The sequence below is a fragment of the Electrona antarctica genome (genome assembly GCF_951216825.1).
Source record: "Electrona antarctica genome assembly, chromosome: 2".
NCBI lineage: Eukaryota > Metazoa > Chordata > Actinopteri > Myctophiformes > Myctophidae > Electrona > Electrona antarctica.
In genome coordinates this window covers 7,259,276-7,268,957 of record NC_136807.1, presented here as the reverse complement: position 1 = coordinate 7,268,957, position 9,682 = coordinate 7,259,276, and positions in this window count along the sequence as shown.

Here is a 9,682-nt window from a genome sequence, read left to right as displayed (position 1 = left end):
TTTTTATCACAATACAGTTGTACTTTTACAGGCCTGTATCCTGTAGCAGAGTATTTCTACATGGTGGTTATACTTACTATAGGTCATTGTGGATAAGAGTATAAACGTCTAATATTGTAACTTTTACTTTTACTCCAGTAAAAATGTGAGTACTTCTTCCTCCACTGGTCCTGCTAGCATTACATTAAAGGGACACTTCACCCCTTTTGTAACCAGATGTTATTTTAATGATGTTTGGGAGACTAGAAACACTGTCCTGGGGTTTCTATGTGGGTAACAGTTATGAGTTGGGAGACTAGAAACACTGTCCTGGGGTTTCTATGTGGGTAACAGTAATGAGTTTTTAGATATTTTAGTATTTCAAAATGTCCATGATGTCATGGACACTGAGCTCACTTCCTTCCTGCACTACAATCCCCATAAAGCTTTGGTGCACTGCTCCTCCTTGTGGATATGGGGGAGAGGGGGGGGGGGCTGTCTTACTGAGACAACATGTAGTCCAGGAAGGGAGTGAGCCCAGTGTCCATGACATCACGGACACTTTGAAATACTAAAATATCTAAAAACACATTTTATTAATCATTACCCACATAATAAACCCCAGGAAAGTGTTTCTTGTCTCCCAAACATCATTCAAATAAAGATCTGGTTATATGGTAATAAAATAAGGTCAAGTGTCCCTTTAACTCCTTTACTTCCAACACTGCCATCTAGTGGTTGAAAAGGAACTCACAGATCGCCAGCCGTTCACTTCAACATTAGAGCATTAGAGCGGTTTTACCAGGAAACTGAGAGAAAGGAAGTAAAATTCCGCTATGTAAGATGTCCCGCGAATGTTTTTTAATTGAATACCAAACGAGTCCCCCCACACCTTATTCCTAACCTTAACCTCAGTAAAACTATGTCTAAACCTAACCTTATTCCTAACCTTAACCTCAGTAAAACTATGTCTAAACCTAACCTTATTCCTAACCTTAACCCCAGTAAAACTATGTCTAAACCTAACCTTATTTCTAACCTTAACCTCAGTAAAACTATGTCTAAACCTAACCTTATTCCTAACCTTAACCTCAGTAAAACTATGTCTAAACCTAACCTTATTCCTAACCTTAACCCCAGTAAAACTATGTCTAAACCTAACCTTATTTCTAACCTTAACCTCAGTAAAACTATGTCTAAACCTAACCTTATTCCTAACCTTAACCCCAGTAAAACTGTCTAAACCTAACCTTATTCCTAACCCTCAAACTATGTCTAAACCTAACCTTATTCCTAACCTTAACCTCAGTAAAACTATGTCTAAACCTAACCTTATTCCTAACCTTAACCTCAGTAAAACTATGTCTAAACCTAACCTTATTCCTAACCTTAACCCCAGTAAAACTATGTCTAAACCTAACCTTATTCCTAACCCTCAAACTATGTCTAAACCTAACCTTATTCCTAACCTTAACCTCAGTAAAACTATGTCTAAACCTAACCTTATTCCTAACCTTAACCTCAGTAAAACTATGTCTAAACCTAACCTTATTTCTAACCTTAACCTCAGTAAAACTATGTCTAAACCTAACCTTATTCCTAACCTTAACCTCAGTAAAACTATGTCTAAACCTAACCTTATTCCTAACCTTAACCTCAGTAAAACTATGTCTAAACCTAACCTTATTTCTAACCTTATTCTCAGTAAAACAAATAAAGAATAGAAGACCGCGGCACCGAGCGGTCGAGGGGCGAGATGGTTTAGGGGCGACCGTACCGTACTGTACCGTACTGTACTGTACCATACTGTACTGTACCGCACCGTACCGTACCATACCGTACCGTACCGCACCGCACCCTACCGTACCTAGGGATGGAGCTTGGTAACCGATACCCGAAACAATCCGATAACATTATCCAGTACCCGTTATCAATAAGCTTTGGGCTTATTGAGTACCCGTTATCAATAAGCTTTGGGCTTATCCAGTACCTGTTATCGATAAGCTTTGGGCTTATCCAGTACCTGTTATCGATAAGCTTTGGGCTTATCCAGTACCCGTTATCAATAAGCTTTGGGCTTATCCAGTACTTGTTATCGATAAGCTTTGGGCTTATTGAGTACCCGTTATCAATAAGCTTTGGGCTTATCCAGTACCTGTTATCGATAAGCTTTGGGCTTATCCAGTACCCGTTATCGATAAGCTTTGGGCTTATCCAGTACTTGTTATCGATAAGCTTTGGGCTTATTGAGTACCCGTTATCAATAAGCTTTGGGCTTATCCAGTACCCGTTATCAATAAGCTTTGGGCTTATCGAGTACCCGTTATCAATAAGCTTTGGGCTTATCCAGTACCCGTTATCAATAAGCTTTGGGCTTATCCAGTACCCGTTATCAATCAGCTTTGGGCTTATCCAGTACCCGTTATCAGCTTTGGGCTTATCCAGTACCCGTTATCAGCTTTGGGCTTATCCAGTACCCGTTATCAGCTTTGGGCTTATCCAGTACCCGTTATCAGCTTTGGGCTTATCCAGTACCCGTTATCAGCTTTGGGCTTATCCAGTACCCGTTATCAGCTTTGGGCTTATCCAGTACCCGTTATCAGCTTTGGGCTTATCCAGTACCCGTTATCAGCTTTGGGCTTATCCAGTACCCGTTATCAGCTTTGGGCTTATCAAGGCCCATGACGTCATGTTTAAACAATCAAGACAAGAGGCGATCAAGAAATAAATGTAATCCTCCACGCTGGCACAAACAATGTCATGTTTTTAGCTCCATAATAACTAGCTGAGCATTAAATGCCTAAAGGCTTTAAATAGACCAGTGGTTCCCAAAGTGGGGTCCGGGGACCCCCAGGGGTCCTTGAGGGAGTTCCAAAGGGGTCCCCAGCTAAATGTTTTTACAAGATGAGATCAGGAGTTTAAATCAATGGATTAGTTGTTCTGATTAAATAAAACTGCTTTGATAAACATTTTACATGTGCATGTAGTTGGTAATGGCTTTTAATCATTTAGATTATGATTGATGAAGAATAACAGATTATAGACCTGTTACTTTTATAATGATAAGTATCTTGTTAAATTTGAAATGTTTTGTAAGGCCCCATACACACATTCAGAACACATGTTCTGCGTCTTGACTTTGTTTAATGGCCGCCACAATGCAATTCCAATGGGAGTCACATGGTTTGACCAAACATTTGTGTTTGATGGGCAGAACACAGCCATCAAACACAAATGTTTGGTCAAACCATGTGACTCCCATTGGAAAGGCATTGAGGTCAAACACAGACAGAACACAGAACATGTGTTATGCATGTGTGTATGGGGCATATGTGTTCAGTTCTCTCCTCATTGGGGGTGTGAGGTTGCCAGGTTGGAAGGGGGTTTCAGAAACAGCAAAATAATGCATGGTGTTGGTCAAGAGTTGGGTAATAACGGCCTGCTATCTCTCCATACCTTTTGACATGGGCTTAGCTGTCCAGCCATTGGCTGTGCATGATGATGGGGGTGGGCTTAGCTGTCCAGCCATTGGCTGGGCATGATGAGGGGGTGGAGAGGCTGTCCAGCCATTGGCTGGGCATCATGAGGGGGGTGGGCTTAGCTGTCCAGCCATTGGCTGGGCATGATGAGGGGGTGGAGAAGTGGTTAGAATAAGAGAAGCAGGCTAGGAGAAGTAAGGTGATAAGAGAGAAGAAAACCCCCTCTGTGTGGTGAGGAAAAGGGAACTTTATGTGCTGTTTTTCTCCTATTTTTGTGTTATTGTGTAAGGGTTGATGGACAGAGAAGGTGGACCTATGGACCCTATAGCCTAATGACTGGATGACAGGTGAATGGGGGGGTATAAAATGTAAAGGGTGGTATAGTCTGGCTAGGAGGACGTTTCTGGTGACCTGGTGAATATGGCAAGATGTTCATCGTTAAACTGAAATTGTTCTACTAGTTAGCATTTGTTTAGATCGATTAATGGGAATTCAAATTTAGCAGGTTTGGTCCTGGGGAAAACCTTCTCTTCCAACGAATAGGTTAATTTGTCCTTATATGGAGATGTACACTTTGATTGTACTTTGTTTCATGTGATTATTTTTGTTTTCTGTTTAATATAATCAAACAATCAATCAATTATGCAAAATAATGTTAAGGGCAGTAAAACTGTTAATTGGAAAATAACGAGAAGCAAAGATTAATATGAGTTGATTTCTCTCCCTTCTTTTTTTGATTACTTTCTGTAAAACTTAACTCTTAAAAAAATGAATCAATAAAAGGCGTGCAAATGTCCTCCAAGTTGTTCCTCACAGTTTCTTCTTATGTAGTGAAATATTGTTCCTGGTGTTCTAAAATTATAAATATTATAGTAATGTAAATATTGTTCCCATGGTGTTCTTCAAAATGGTAAATAAAAATGGTAAATGGTGCATTTATATAGCGCCTTTATCCAAGGCGCTTTACATAGATTGTGCATCAATTCACACACACACACACACACACCCATTCACACACCTTTACATAGATTGTGCATTACATTCACCCATTCACACACACATTCACACACCTTTACATAGATTGTGCATTAGATTCACCTATTCACACACCGATGGCGGAGGAAACCATGCAAGGCACCAACTAGCACATCAGGAGCAATCAGGGGTTCAGAGTCTTGCTCAAGGACACTTCGACACTAACTCTGGGGGAGCCCACGGGGATTACAATTTAGGCATTTAGCAGACGCTCTTAATCCAGAGCGATTTACATTAAGCAAGAACAAAAAGCATGGCAATACATCACATACATAAAAAGTAGTTATCATGAAACATGCGTAAGCTAAGAACGCAACAGTGGAATATCTATATAATGAAACTATACATATATACTATACTATGCTATACATATACTATGCAGTGCTATGACTACATACAATGTAATTCTAGTGCTGTCTACATAACATGCTATAAGTCTGTATCAAATGCTAATCTAAGTCTACAAAAAGTGCTATCTAAGGGATTGTGGTATTTTATCATTAGTCAGGACCAATTATATGAAGATAAGTTGAAAGGTGGCGAAGTGGTCCTTTAAGGAACTGCTATAGTAAAGTCTTGCTCACTAAACAACACACACACATATATATATATATATATATATATATATATATAACATAAATATGGGCGTACGCCGGAATCACCGCAATTTTCCGCATTCATCATTCCAGCGTGAACTTGAACTTTGGCGTGCGCCCGGCCAAATATCACGCCAGGTCGGGAGCTGCCGTAGGCTTTGTCCTCACCTGGTTTTCTGTCGTAGAAAAGCGGAGCAGCATTGACTGACCAGCCGACAGGCATCTAAACATATGTATTCACTCCTAAAATGTTAATATAAAACTGTAGGTTATAAGTATACATGTAAAAAAAAAAAAAAAAAATTGTAAAGGAATACATCAACGATGTGGCATATGAAATTGGTAGGAGATTTCCAACTGTACAAGCAATTAAAGTTGCACACTTAAAAACAATATAATGTAACACCTGTGTCGTATAGATAGTGTAGAACAGTTTACAATGAAGGGTTAGACGTAGGACTAGTTAGGTTCGTCTACTGGAGCCAGAGGGGTAAATAATGAGGCCAGACAGTAAACAACAAATTAAATAGGTACCTTGATATCAATAGATGAATCTTAGGTTTTTAAACCTCAGGGGTTTTTAAATCTGTGGGTGCTCCCATTCCCAACTACACTGACTGATTGACACCTTGTGCAACTGTTGCAGTATTGAAACCAGTACAGTTTAGTATTCTTTTTTTTTTTTTTTATATCTTTTTTTTATCCCACGATTTTGTAACCCATTTTTCACCCCTGTGTCAATTATCTAATGTGATCCTGGGCTCTACACACCCTCCGCCAACCTAGTCCCCATATATGGGGGACATGGGGAGAGCAACGGACTTGAACTCATGCTTCCTTCATGCCTGAGTGTCCAAGTTGCTCCTTTACACCTGACAGGGGGGAGTTTCCCTGGTTGGACGTAGCATGTGGAAGGAAAACGTTATTCCAACCAGTTCCTTTCCCCTCCATCAGGCGCCCCGGCTGGCCAGGGGGAGGCAGTTTAGAGACCAGGATTACTGCATGTTTTTTGTGAGGGTACCTACCCTAGGGGACACGGGGAGAACATGTGAGGGTACCTATACTAGGGGACACAGGGAGAACCTGCAAACTCCACACAGAAAGGCCCTTTCGCCTACCCAGCCTCGGGTATGGGCACTGATGATGACGCAGAGGAGGAAACACGCCGCCAGCACCCACAGCGTCCCGAGCGGGAATCGAACCCAGGACCTTCTAGCTGTGAGGCGACAGCACTACCAACTGTGCCACTGTGCCCCCTCAGTTTAGTATTCAATGCATTTCAAAATCAATTCCTCAATTAGGATTTGAATCCAAAAATAAGCCCTTCACATACTACAATAACCAGGACAATAAATAAAAACACATCAATTGACAATAAACCCTTACACCACTAAGTGGCTATATGAAATAGTCCCCAAAGACACAAAGGGCCTAAACCTTAGTGAGCATGTAAGTGTTGACTGTTACAGCCTGCACTGTTCCTCACAGGGCAGAGGGTGTGTGGATTATATACGTGAGACAATGTCCAGTTCTAGTGTGTGTAGTCTGTGTGTATCACCGCCCAATACTGCACTGCTCCTTGCAGGGCAGTGTGACAATTTCCTACCACACTGGGGGGAACAAGGCTACGGCTCTGTCCACACTGGGGGGAACAAGGCTACGGCTCTGGGTCTGTCCCAAGGACCTACTACACTGGGGGAAACAAGGCTACGGCTCTGGGTCTGTCCACACTGGGGGAAACAAGGCTACGGCTCTGGGTCTGTCCCAAAGACCTACCACACTGGGGGGAACAAGGCTACGGCTCTGGGTCTGTCCCAAGGAGAATTCAGCAGGGTCTGGGTTGTCTTGTTACCAACGCCATCACCGTCACGCCGTCCATCCGACTACACGCCGAGCTCCTGACCAGACTGCTGCCTTGTGACACGCCAGCCTACTCGGCCTAAAAGGGACGGTCAATCCGAGTTCAACATTGTGTGAGTGTGGTGCTATATTCAACTTCGCTCACCGTCACTGACGAGTCATATATTCTCCTTCCCAGCCTCCCTGTCCTGGACGCCGCAGAACAGTGTTGGATCGCCGGCCGCATCGCTGATCGCCCCGCCGTCTCCCCGAGGACCGCCGATGCAGATTGTCTACTGCTACATGCCAGCCTACTCGGCCTAAAAGGGACGGTCAATCCGAGTCTCAACTTTGTGTGAGTGTGACGCTACGTTGTTTCCTACCACCATCGCTTACAGAGTCTGTTTCCTCCTCCCCAGTTTCTGTCCACGGCCGTGGAGCGTGGAACGACAACCAACTGTCAACACGGCTCTGCATACCATCGCTTGACAGTCCTCGTTGCCAGGCAACCGACGCCACATACGGGGCTTCCCCTCGTTCGGAGTCCCGGTTGGATAAGAGACAGTGACGTCACGAGGGAGGACGGACAATCTGGGCTCTGGGCCGTGAGTTGGGGAGCGATAGTAGTAGGGCCAGGGTTATGAGTTTCAACTTTCAAGGTATTATTCCTGGTGGTTTCTGAACTACTATTGTTGGGCATTTGCTAACTGTGTGGCACATTGTATTGTTATTGTTATTGTATTGTAGGCCTACAGTACATTGGGTACAGCGGTCATTCAGACTTCAGAGGGCTGCTTGCAGGGGTGGGAATATTCTCAGGGTTGTCTTAACCTGTCTCTTACCGCCCCCTATTGGTGAACACGCATGTTTGCATTTTACTGCTGTGATTTCGATAGAAGTGTTATCCTATTTTGATATAGGCTTATTGCAGTGATCGTTTGGTGTGCACTTGATTTGCCGTGGCATATTTTGTTGGTTGAAGTGTGTACTATTCTTTGGGCTGCTTAGAGATTGGGTGGGAACAAACACTGGGCTCTTATCCAGATTCCTGAGGCGGGCATTTTGGGAGGAGCTTGTGATTATTGCTTACCTATGTATACGGTGCCTATTTAAATTGCCACATTTTAGTAATTGCCTGTTATATAAATTGTCACATTTCTATAACTACTACATTTACATTTTTGCCCCAATTGTATAGTGTTACATTTATATATTGCTACATGTTTTTATACTTACCTGTTTTATATTTGAGATTATAATAAACTTTGTTACTTTTCTATAACGACCTGCCTGCTGATTGTGGTGTCTCAGGGGTATATGATTGAGCCCTGGTTGGGTGACATTAACTTCTAACATTTTTGTTACAGACACCAATTTGTCATTTTGTAAACAAAAGGGCAGAGCCATGGGCTGTCCTTTTATAAGGAGGGGGCCGGAGGGACTAGGACAAGTGGGTGGTCTTAAAGGAGGAGGCGGAGGGACTGGATTAGGTGGGTGGTGCTAAGGTTAAACTCACGCATACCTAATGAACTGGTGGGTGTGTCCACATAAAACCATCATTTTAACAAATACTGTACACGTTTTTGAAAAAATTATACCTCCTTATATAACAATAACACCTGATGATCATGTTTAAGTGTGGAAAAAAATCACGGCACTCCATCTTTAAATGTGATGCCCCCTGGTCCTGTGACATGTTCAATCTTTTACATATCAAGTGGGGACGGTACAAATAGTAGGCCTATGTCTAACTACCTAATGATCATTGGAGACAAACAATAACCAAAAAAGCAATTCAGATTTGCAATGACTCTACCCACCCTCTGCTCTGAATTTGGCAAAGATCAGCTAAAAAGAAGGGTTACAAGACTTTGTTTGTGCCAATACTGCTGTGGACGTTTTAAATAAGAAAATGTTTAAATAGTTCACCTAAACCCCACTGTTCATGATCACTGTTGCTGTGTTTATGTGAATGCATTTTATATAGTATTTTAATGCATCTGTGTATTTTATGTAATGTTTTATTGTTGTAAACTGACTGCCGGTGTGCTGAAGACACATTTACATTTCATGTACATTTAAGTAAAAGTACTTAGTGACCATGCAGCTGACCTCCCCATTGGTGGATGTGATCCTGGCAGCCAGCCCACTGAGCCCAGGTGTGTTCTGGTCCTGTTGATTGAGCTGAGCAGGACCTAGAAACCTGGCTCCTGCTCAGCTCAATCAACAGGACCAGAACACACACTCGTTACTTTTCTTCCAGTTTATTATACTCGTCGTCACGCTACTAGTCCTACATACTTACACCTAGAAACCCCATTCAAACCTACTTAGGTTCATCTTACGGTGGACATGTTTGCCTGAAAAGGAATCTTTGAAATGTTTCATAGTTTTAGAAATAAAGACAACATTGAACCTTGAACCTTAAAATAGTGCTTTCAAATTTGAGAAATTCATAATTCAGCTTACTGTGGAGACACATATGCTGGAACTTTTTACTTTGAAATGTTTTGTAGTTTCGTCTTTCTTTCAAATCCTCAAAAATGATGAAAAACGGCATGCTATAGTATGCCGTCCGAGGCCTCGGAGTGATTTTCGACTTTTTTTCAAATCCTCAAAAATGATGAAAAACGGCATGCTATAGTATGCCGTCCGAGGCCATGGGCTATAGCCCATGGTCTCGGAGTGATTTCCGTCTCTTTTTCAAATCCTCAAAAATTATGAAAAACGGCATGCTATAGTATGCCGTCCGAG